Consider the following 9,015-nt stretch of genomic DNA (forward strand, 5'->3'; position numbering starts at 1 on the left):
TCATTGCTGTATAGCCTGGTAGTGTGGATCAGTGAATCGATGTCTCGTTCACTCTTGGCATACAGCTTGATGTCATCCATGTACAGGAGGTGGCTGACAACTGCTCCGTTCCGTAGTCGGTATCCGTAGCCAGTCTTGTTAATGATCTCACTGAGGGGGTTCAGGCCTATGCAGAACAGCAGTGGGGACAGAGCATCTCCTTGGTAGATCCCGCACTTGATGGTGACTTGTGCTATGGGCTTGGAGTTGGCCTCTAGTGTTGTACGCCACATCCCCATTGAGTTCCTGATGAAGGCTCTTAGGGTCCCATTGATCTTGTACAATTCTAGGCATTCCAGTATCCAGCTGTGGGGCATTGAGTCATAGGCCTTCTTGTAATCAATCCAGGCAGTGCACAGGTTGGTCAGTCTGGTCTTGCAGTCTCGGCTGATTGTTCTGTCTACCAGTAGCTGGTGTTTTGCGCCTCTGGTATTCTTGCCAATTCCTTTCTGTGTCCCGCTCATGTATTGACCCATGTGCCTGTTCATCTTAGCCGATATGATGCCTGACAGGAGCTTCCATGTAGTACTGAGGCAGGTTATTGGTCGGTAGTTGGAGGGGACCGGTCCCTTGTTGGGGTCCTTGGGGATCAGGACCGTCCGGCCTTCAGTTAGCCATTCCGGGTGTCTCTCGTTAACTAGCAGCTGGTTCATTTGTGCTGCCAGACGCTCGTGGAGTGCAGTCAGCTTCTTCAGCCAGTAGGTGTGAACCATGTCGGGCCCTGGTGCTGTCCAACTCATACTGGAGACCCTTTCTTGGATATCTGCCACTGTGATGGTTACTGGACCCTGTTCAGGGAGGTCGCTGTGGTCTGCCCTCAGATCCTCTAGCCACTGAGCATTGCCGTTATGGGTTGCGTCCTTCTCCCATATGCTCTTCCAGTATTGCACCGTCTCCAGCCTTGGTGGTGCTGTTCTCTTATTGTTCCCTTGCCACTGAGAGTACACCTTTGCTGGTTCTGTGGAGAACAGCTGGTTTATTCTCCTGCCTTCCATCTCTCTGGTGTACCTCCTCAAGCGGCTGGCCAAGGCTGTGAGTCTTTGCTTGGCAGTTTCCAAGGCCTCAGGTATGGACAGCTTGCTGTATTTCTTAGGCACCTTATTTGTCGCACCTTTCTGCAACTCCGTTAGTTGGCTAACCTCCCTCCGTGCTACTTTGATCTTGCCCTCTAGCCTCCTTCTCCATGGAGGGTACTGCCCCTTGTCGCTGTTCAACTTGTAGCCAAGCATCTCACTGATCACTGCTGCCGTATTGTAGATCAGCTTGTTAGTGTCGGTAATCGTGGTTGTAGGTATTGCCCGTAGTGCTGCATTAACATCATCTAGCAGACCTTCTGAGGGTACTTCACGTAATCTTGGTAACCGGCTACGGGGGATCCAGGTTTCAAGCTTGGCCATGATCCTATTTTTCAGGTCAGTTCCTCTCGCACTCAATGATCCTTCTCCTATCGCACTTGGGGCTATGTACCCAATCTCGGGTGGGGGTGATGATATCTCCCCCCTGACCTGGCGTCCTGACTCCTCCTTGCCGTAGCATTTGTGTTGTACCTCGTCAATCTCTAGCTGTGAGAGCAGTCCCTTCTTTCGAATGTTGGAACACTGAGCTACTAGTTGTTTCGCCGTCATTGTGGATGTTGGGTATCGAAGAATCCATAGGTCCCTCAACCTATTCATGTAGCCCCTTCCGCCGGGGTTACTTGCGTAGTAGCATTCCAACAACGCCCTGTTTTCGTCCCTTGCCCAACGATGCCTTCTTGTTCCAGTAGCCCACTTTTCCCCCAATTTTTGCACATGTCAAGGAGCGTGTCAGGCTACATTTCACTGTGTGTTATACTTGTATAACTATGCATGTGACAAATAAAGAACCTTGAACCTTGAACCGAGCTGTTCTTCCAAACCTCTTTCGGTGTACCTTTGCGCCCTCTTGTGGCCAGTCCCGCTACTGCAGCTCTGTGCCCTGGGCCTGGAATCTTGCGGGTTCTGCCATCTCTGCTCCTTTTACACAGCTTCTTATTCAACAAGTGTTCATGAAACAAAATGGTCTATGACACAAAGCTGAGGCTTTCGTAGTTAGTGTCATCTTCTTAAGACCAAAAACACTGTCACTGACTTATTTGTAAGAAGTTGAGAATTGCAATTGTTCAGTTTTAGCACGACTTGTAGCTTAGCAGCATATCATAGTCCAAAACTTTATCCATGAAGGCTTATTTCTTCTTTTCTTAGATTCTTCATGCATACAGCTCTGTGCATTTAACTGACTTGCTGTATTGAACTTTGCACGATCTCATAGCGATGCAGTCGTCTTGCTCGGGAGCATGATGGTTTTACTTAATGTAATGGCTGTCTTTGTTTCTTCTTGGAGTTCTCTATTTCTCTTATATCTAAAATAAGAGTCTGGATGGACAAGAGGCTGTTTTACGTGTCGGTTTGTGCAACAACGACTGTCCATACCTGTTCCCATCCCGGGCGTCAAGGTCCCCCATAGCATGCCCCAAAAGGCTGTGATCGTCCAACGGACCGGTGATGATGTCCCAATCCCGTTTCCAAAAATTACCCATACTTAGGTTTTTATTATAATTTTGTTTTGTGTTGTGATAGTGCAGTTATGTGTCATTGGGCCGTCGCGACGTTTCGGCCGGTTATAGGCCTTCCTCAGGCTGGCCCAACGTGTCTGTCTATGTGTGTTGTTTGTGTTTATTTTCAAACCAACAATGTATACATTAAATCTGATTTATTAAAAATAAAGTATTTTTAACTTATTTATTGTAACTTAAACCATGAAATTATCTTAAACTGCATAACTGCTGCTGACGGCAGCCACACTCCCACCAAATCACTGGTGCTTTTCAACTGAACCTCGTTGCAAAGGAAAAAACAAGTGTAGATAGTCTCTTGGGTCAAACATAAGTTACAGAGACAGGAGTTCTGAACTATTCAGCTTCAAGTAGGGTAACTGTTTTGTGGATGGGTCTCTCAAGATACACTGGCTTATTAACTCTTATTCCTTGGTCATCCAATGTCGCAGGGTTAGGGTTAACCCCTAACCCTCCCAAAGATTAAAAGAATTGGGAGATTTCAACAATGGTCAGGATGTGATTCGGCGTAAGAGGCTGTGGACCAGTGGGATCATTCAACAGGTGAGTTGTTAAGGGCCTACTATTTATGATTGCCATGACTTCATAAAGGTAGGTACCCAAGGATGAAGTGTCAAGTCTTTTGGATGAATGATCCAGAATGGATGTCAAAACACTTCTAATTGTCCTGATCTGCCTTTCCCAGCCCCCCCCATCATCGCTGGCAGATACTGGGTTCATGACAAACTCACAACCTAGTTGTCTTAGGCTTTCTTGGTCCATTTCCTTTACAGATTCCAAGAACTCTCGTCTTGCTCCAACAAAGTTGGTGCCCTGATCTGACCGAAGCTGTCGAACACTTCCTCGTATGGCGATAAAGGTTCGAAGAGCATTAAAGGCATCACTGGTCATGTCGTCGAGAAGCTCTATATGCACAGCACAAGAGCACAGACATGTGAATAGCAGACCGTAGCATTTAAGTTCCTTTCTTCCCTCCTTAACGTAAAACGGGCCAAAGCAGTTCATTCCACAATAGGCAAAGGGAGGCGATGTTTCAACTCTTTCACGCGGTAAATCTGCCATTCTTTGTACTTCAGCATTCCTTCTGAATTTCCTACATTTGACACACTTGTAGATGTAGGAAGACACTGCGTGACTACATCCCAATAGCCAAATGCCATTTGGTTGCAGTTCATTCATAGTCATCCCCCGTCCCTGGTGATGAACCCTTTGATGGAAGTGTTCAATCAGTAACTTTGATATGTGGGTTTTGCTCGGCAAGATCACTGAATGTTTGATGTGTGGGTGTAAATCTGCATGCTCCAGCCGACCTCCCACTCTTAACACACCCTTTTCATCCAAGAAGGGATTCAGTTTGTGCAGCCTATTTGCACGATCTCTTGTTATTGTCTCCTTCGATTTCAGATCTTTGATTTCTTCGGAAAACAGTTAGTTTTGGACAGTAGCTATGATGAAAAGCTCTGCCTCTTTCCTCTCCTCAAGACTGGTGACTTCGTTTGTTCTGCACATCAGACCCTTGAGCTCTTTGACACATCGCATGAGTCGTGCAATAGCTTTAACTAGCCTTATCCAGCTTGAGAACCTTGAGAAATGATTGAGCAACGAATCTTCTGTGGGTTAGGGTTAGGGGTAGTAGCCAGTAGTCGACCAAATAAAATGGAATAACTGGAAAAGTAAGTGTCGTAGAGGGATGAAAGTGGTGTCTATGGGGGGTTTTTGGGGTCCTCCGGACACCCTGGTGAAGACTCCATGTCGATAGCACCAACGGTTCTGGACTTGGTCAAAATTTGACCGAATAAAAAGTTCAAAATTGAAGATAGGAGTGTCTGATCGGGCAAATTCCACCACCACTGTACTCATACAATATTTTTATTCGGTTGACCAATGGGTGCCGAGTGACCCAGCTGCGGATGTGGAATCCAACCCCCAGTCCGAGGGTGTGAGACTCGTGGTTCTGGGACTTTCTTGGGCGGAGATAAAGTCAGAAGATGTTTGGTGTCTTAGTGCACCTTCACGGACGTTAGGTTTAGTGAAAAGGACATGTCAAGGTGTAAAATGTTGAAAAATTACTTTTAAGAACATTACAGTTATTGTAAAAAATTAAAATATATACAGTAAAAAATACCTCTCATAATATCCATGCTAAATAATATTTATTAATGTAAAAACTTCAATGTAAACATTTTAGTAAATGACCATAAAAAGTTTCATAAATTTAAAATACAATGTAAAAATCATAGTCCTCACAATATATTGTCATTTTAAAAACTATGTAAAAATATAAGATTTTATTAATTTTACAATTTTAAACAGTCAAATTTCATGTTTGTGTAATTTTAGACATTAAAGTTCTTCTTGTGGATAACCTTTTGAAAAAACAAGTAAACTTCAAAATGTATTTCTACATTGAGAAACAGGCTATAAAAGTGCAACACTTCTCAGTTCACTCATTTTGGACCTAACATTCAGACCATCAACATCTCTCTACATTGGGGATTTATCTTCTTTGGACCTTAAGGTAAGTTCAGTAATTTTTGGTGTGTGTGTGTGTGTGAGCACTTACCTGCTGTGTGTGTGTGTGTGTGTGCACTTACTTGCTGTGTGTGTGTGTGTGTGTGTGTGTGTGTGTGTACTTACCCGCTGTGTTTGTGTGTGTTCACTTACTTGATTTTATTGTGTGTACTTACCCAATTTTTTTGGCAAAGATGTTCAAGAATGCCTGAAGGCTGGCTTTGTTGAAATGAAGATAAGGTGGTTCCCCGACTTGAAATTTCGGGATGTCCGGGGAACCCGTAAGGCAACTTGGAACTTCGTTGACTTTGTTGAGGTCCACAACAATGACCAACAGCCTTCGGTGGAGGCACGGTCATCAGCCATGGTTGGAAATATTTCAATGGAAATGGAGCGACGTTCGCTTTGCTATGCCCGCAATCTTGACAGATACAAGGAACATGGCATGCCATGGTTGGTCGATGTACTGAAAAGGCTTCCACAACAGACCGATCCTGAAACTCAGAAGAAGATTCTCATTCTGGTCAGTTCAGTTGGCCTCCTGATGAACCGGGATTTCGTATCTTTTGAGAAAATCAAGGATCTGCTACTGGAGCTAAAGGTCAGTCAAGCGGACCTTCAGAAATGTAAGATTCTGTCTACATCTCCATGTCAGCGTACGTTTGGATTCACCCTGTACAAACTGTAGTACGACATCCCATATCGTATGGTGATCCATCCAGTGCATCCAAAGAAGAAGCCTCCAACACTGCAACTGGAGCTTGATCACGTGGAACTTCCCGTCCTGCTGGAGGATGAAGAGCCTGAGGTTGTGAGCACAAGCGCAGTGTTCATCCCTGCCAATGTCAGCAGGCATTGGTCAGAAATAGAGATAGGCTTTGTGAACATGGACCCTTCAGTCAGGGTAAAGATTGCATATGCACAGTATGTGCGGGATTGCAAGGCTGCAGGCTTGTCTGCCCGGTCTTACCAGGCATTTGTCCAGAAAAGACTGCACTTGGTGTCAATGTTGGACAAATAAAGAATCGGTGTTACAGATTTCACCAATCCAGTGCTTTTTCAAGTTATGATGTGATGAAAAACGTTCTTTTTTTTTACTAAGTTTTTATTTTTTCCCATGTTACACGAGTGTGATGCCATGTTACGGTTGTAAACATGTTTCCAAAATTGTTCATTTTACCTTTGTGCGCTTTGAAATCTTAATTCTTGTAATCAAACAATAAATGTTAGCTTTGTAAACATATTTGAAAATTCAGTTTTTGACATCATGTTCTGTTACAAAATCATTGTTGAGATGAAAATAATATATGTTAGTTTTGTAAACATTTGTGAGAGAAAACGAAAAAAAAGAGTTAAATGTTCAAAAAAATTTATAAAAAAACCAAACAACAACAACAAAAAAACTACCCTCACATGGATTCTGCCTTGACGTGGCGTGAGGGCTTATGTGTCCCTGGTGAACACAACCAAAGAGTCCGAAAGGGTTAGGAAAAGGGTTAGGGGTTAGGAAGAGGGAAAGTGTTCCGGTCCCCGGAGGTGCACGGTCCTTCCCTTGGGCCCTCCCGCTACTCCACTGCCTGTTACGGCCACCAGGCACTAGGCACCATCCCCGGTATCGTACAGAGATCCAATCCTGGTCCTCATCCAGGTAGACCATTTTGTGTTGTGGTGTTGTGTTGTTTTGTTTTGTCTTGTCTGTGATGTAGCTTTTGTTATCTAATAATAAAGTTTTGTGTGGATGATGCAGCTTTTGGTATTATAGTTTAATAAAATTTGTTTGTTTATTATTTATGAGTGTAGGTATGAATGATAATGTATCTAATTGATAGTGCAAAAAAAGAAAAATGAAAAATTGGAAAAAAGTGCTTTTTTAAAAAATGAAAATAAAAAAAGGGTTCGGGATGGGGTGAAAACAGGCCACCAAGGGCCTGACGTGCACTGTCCATCAATGGGGGCCGGGAGATGGAGACCCTGCCCGGGTGTTCAAAAAATTGCCCATATCTTGGGTTAACTGTCTTGGGGCCGTCGTGACGTTTCGGCTGAGTAGTGCCTTCTTCAGACTGGCCCGGTAATTGTGACTCCTTTTATATAGGTTCTGTCAGGTAAGACTTTTCTTTTTCCTTTTATTTAGGTTTGGCGACAGGTAAGTATTTTTTTTATTTTATTTTTTTCTTTTCCCTTTCTTTTTAGGTTTTTTTCTTCCCTTAAGTACTTTTCTTTTTCCTTTTATTTAGGTTTGGCGACAGGTAAGTATTTTTTTATTTTATTTTTTTCTTCCTTCTTTTTAGGTTTTTGTTCAAGGTTAAATTTCAAACCCCCCCCCGGTTAGGGGAAATCAAGTTGGGAGTCCGGTCCCCGAAGGGGGCCGGGCTCCAATGCACTGTCCATACCTGTTCCCATCCCGGGCGTCAAGGTCCCCCATAGCATGCCCCAAGAGGCTGTGATCATCCAACGGACCGGTGATGATGTCCCTATCCCGTTTCCAAAAATTACCCGTAAGTAGGTTATTATTATAATTTTGTTTTGTGTTTTAATAATGTACTTCTGTGTCATTGGGCCGTCGTGACGTTTCGGCCGGTTATAGGCCTTCCTCAGGCTGGTCCAACGTGTGTGTCTATGTGTGTTGTCTGTGTGCCTCTCTTGGCTTTTATAGTGTGCTGTCTCCTCCCACTCTTGGGTTTTCCGTTTCATTATTTTTCTGTTTAATATTCTTAATGTTTTGTCCTTTCTTTTCTTTGGCTTTCTTTGTTTTTATTATTTTAATGGCACCCCCTTCTTTAATTTCCTTTCCAGTCTTTGTCTTACGTTTTTTTGATATATTTATGGCACCCCCTTCCTATTTGTCCTTTCCTTTGGTTTTTACGTGACTTTATGCTTTTATTCCTGTCTGTGTAACCATCCTGTCCCACATTCCTTTGTCCTTGTTCTGTCCTCCCCTGTGATTTTTTGTGTGATGCCCAATTGTTTTATGTCCTCCACGTCCTCCTTTTATTGTTTTGTCCTAATTACGTGTTTGTCTTATTGACCTTTGTATTATGTCCAATTGTTTTGTGTCCTCCAATTCCTCCTTTGTGGTTAGGGTCAGGATGTGTTGTGTCCAATTGTTTTTGTATGTCCTGTGTGGTTAGGGGAAGATCAAGTTGGGAGACCGGTCCCCGAAGGGGGCCGGGCTCCAATGCACTGTCCATACCTGCTCCCATCCCGGGCGGCAAGGTCCCCCAGGGCTTTTCCCTCTTTACTATAATCCTTATTTTATTGTATTATCTTATTATTGTCTCATTAAATTGACATTATTGTGTATTTTAATTCTTTTTAAGGTAATATTTAAGGACACATCATCAGTAGTGGACCCTGGAATCATTGGATGTTTCGGCCATTATCACTAGACATCCTCTTCCAAGGAAGGCCCTCCCAAGGTTGATCACGCCTTGGAGTGTGTCATCAACTAAATAAGATAACAGTAATTAATTAATGCCTTTCTGGGCTTTAATTTTTAAAGTTTCCAAGGGGCCAATCAGGGTATGGTTAGGGTTAGGGGGAATCAAGTTTGGGAGTCCGGTCCCCGAAGGGGGCCGGGCTCCTATGCACTGTCCATACCTGTTCCCATCCCGGGCGTCAAGGTCCCCCATAGCATGCCCCAAGAGGCTGTGATCGTCCAACGGACTGGTATGATGTCCTTGTCCCGTTTCCAAAAATTACCCGTAGGTAGGTTATTATTATAATTTTTATAATTTTGTGTTTTGTGTTATGTGTTTTAATCATGTACTTGTGTGTCATTGGGCCGTCGCGACGTTTCGGCCGGTTTAGGCCTTCCTCAGGCTGGCCCAACGTGTGTGTCTGTGTGTTGTCTGCGTGCCTCTCTTGGCTTTTAT

The sequence above is a fragment of the Diplotaxodon limnothrissa genome, linkage group LG11 (assembly GCF_057381915.1).
Source record: "Diplotaxodon limnothrissa isolate DT_005_m linkage group LG11, D_limnothrissa_male_GT1.1, whole genome shotgun sequence".
NCBI lineage: Eukaryota > Metazoa > Chordata > Actinopteri > Cichliformes > Cichlidae > Diplotaxodon > Diplotaxodon limnothrissa.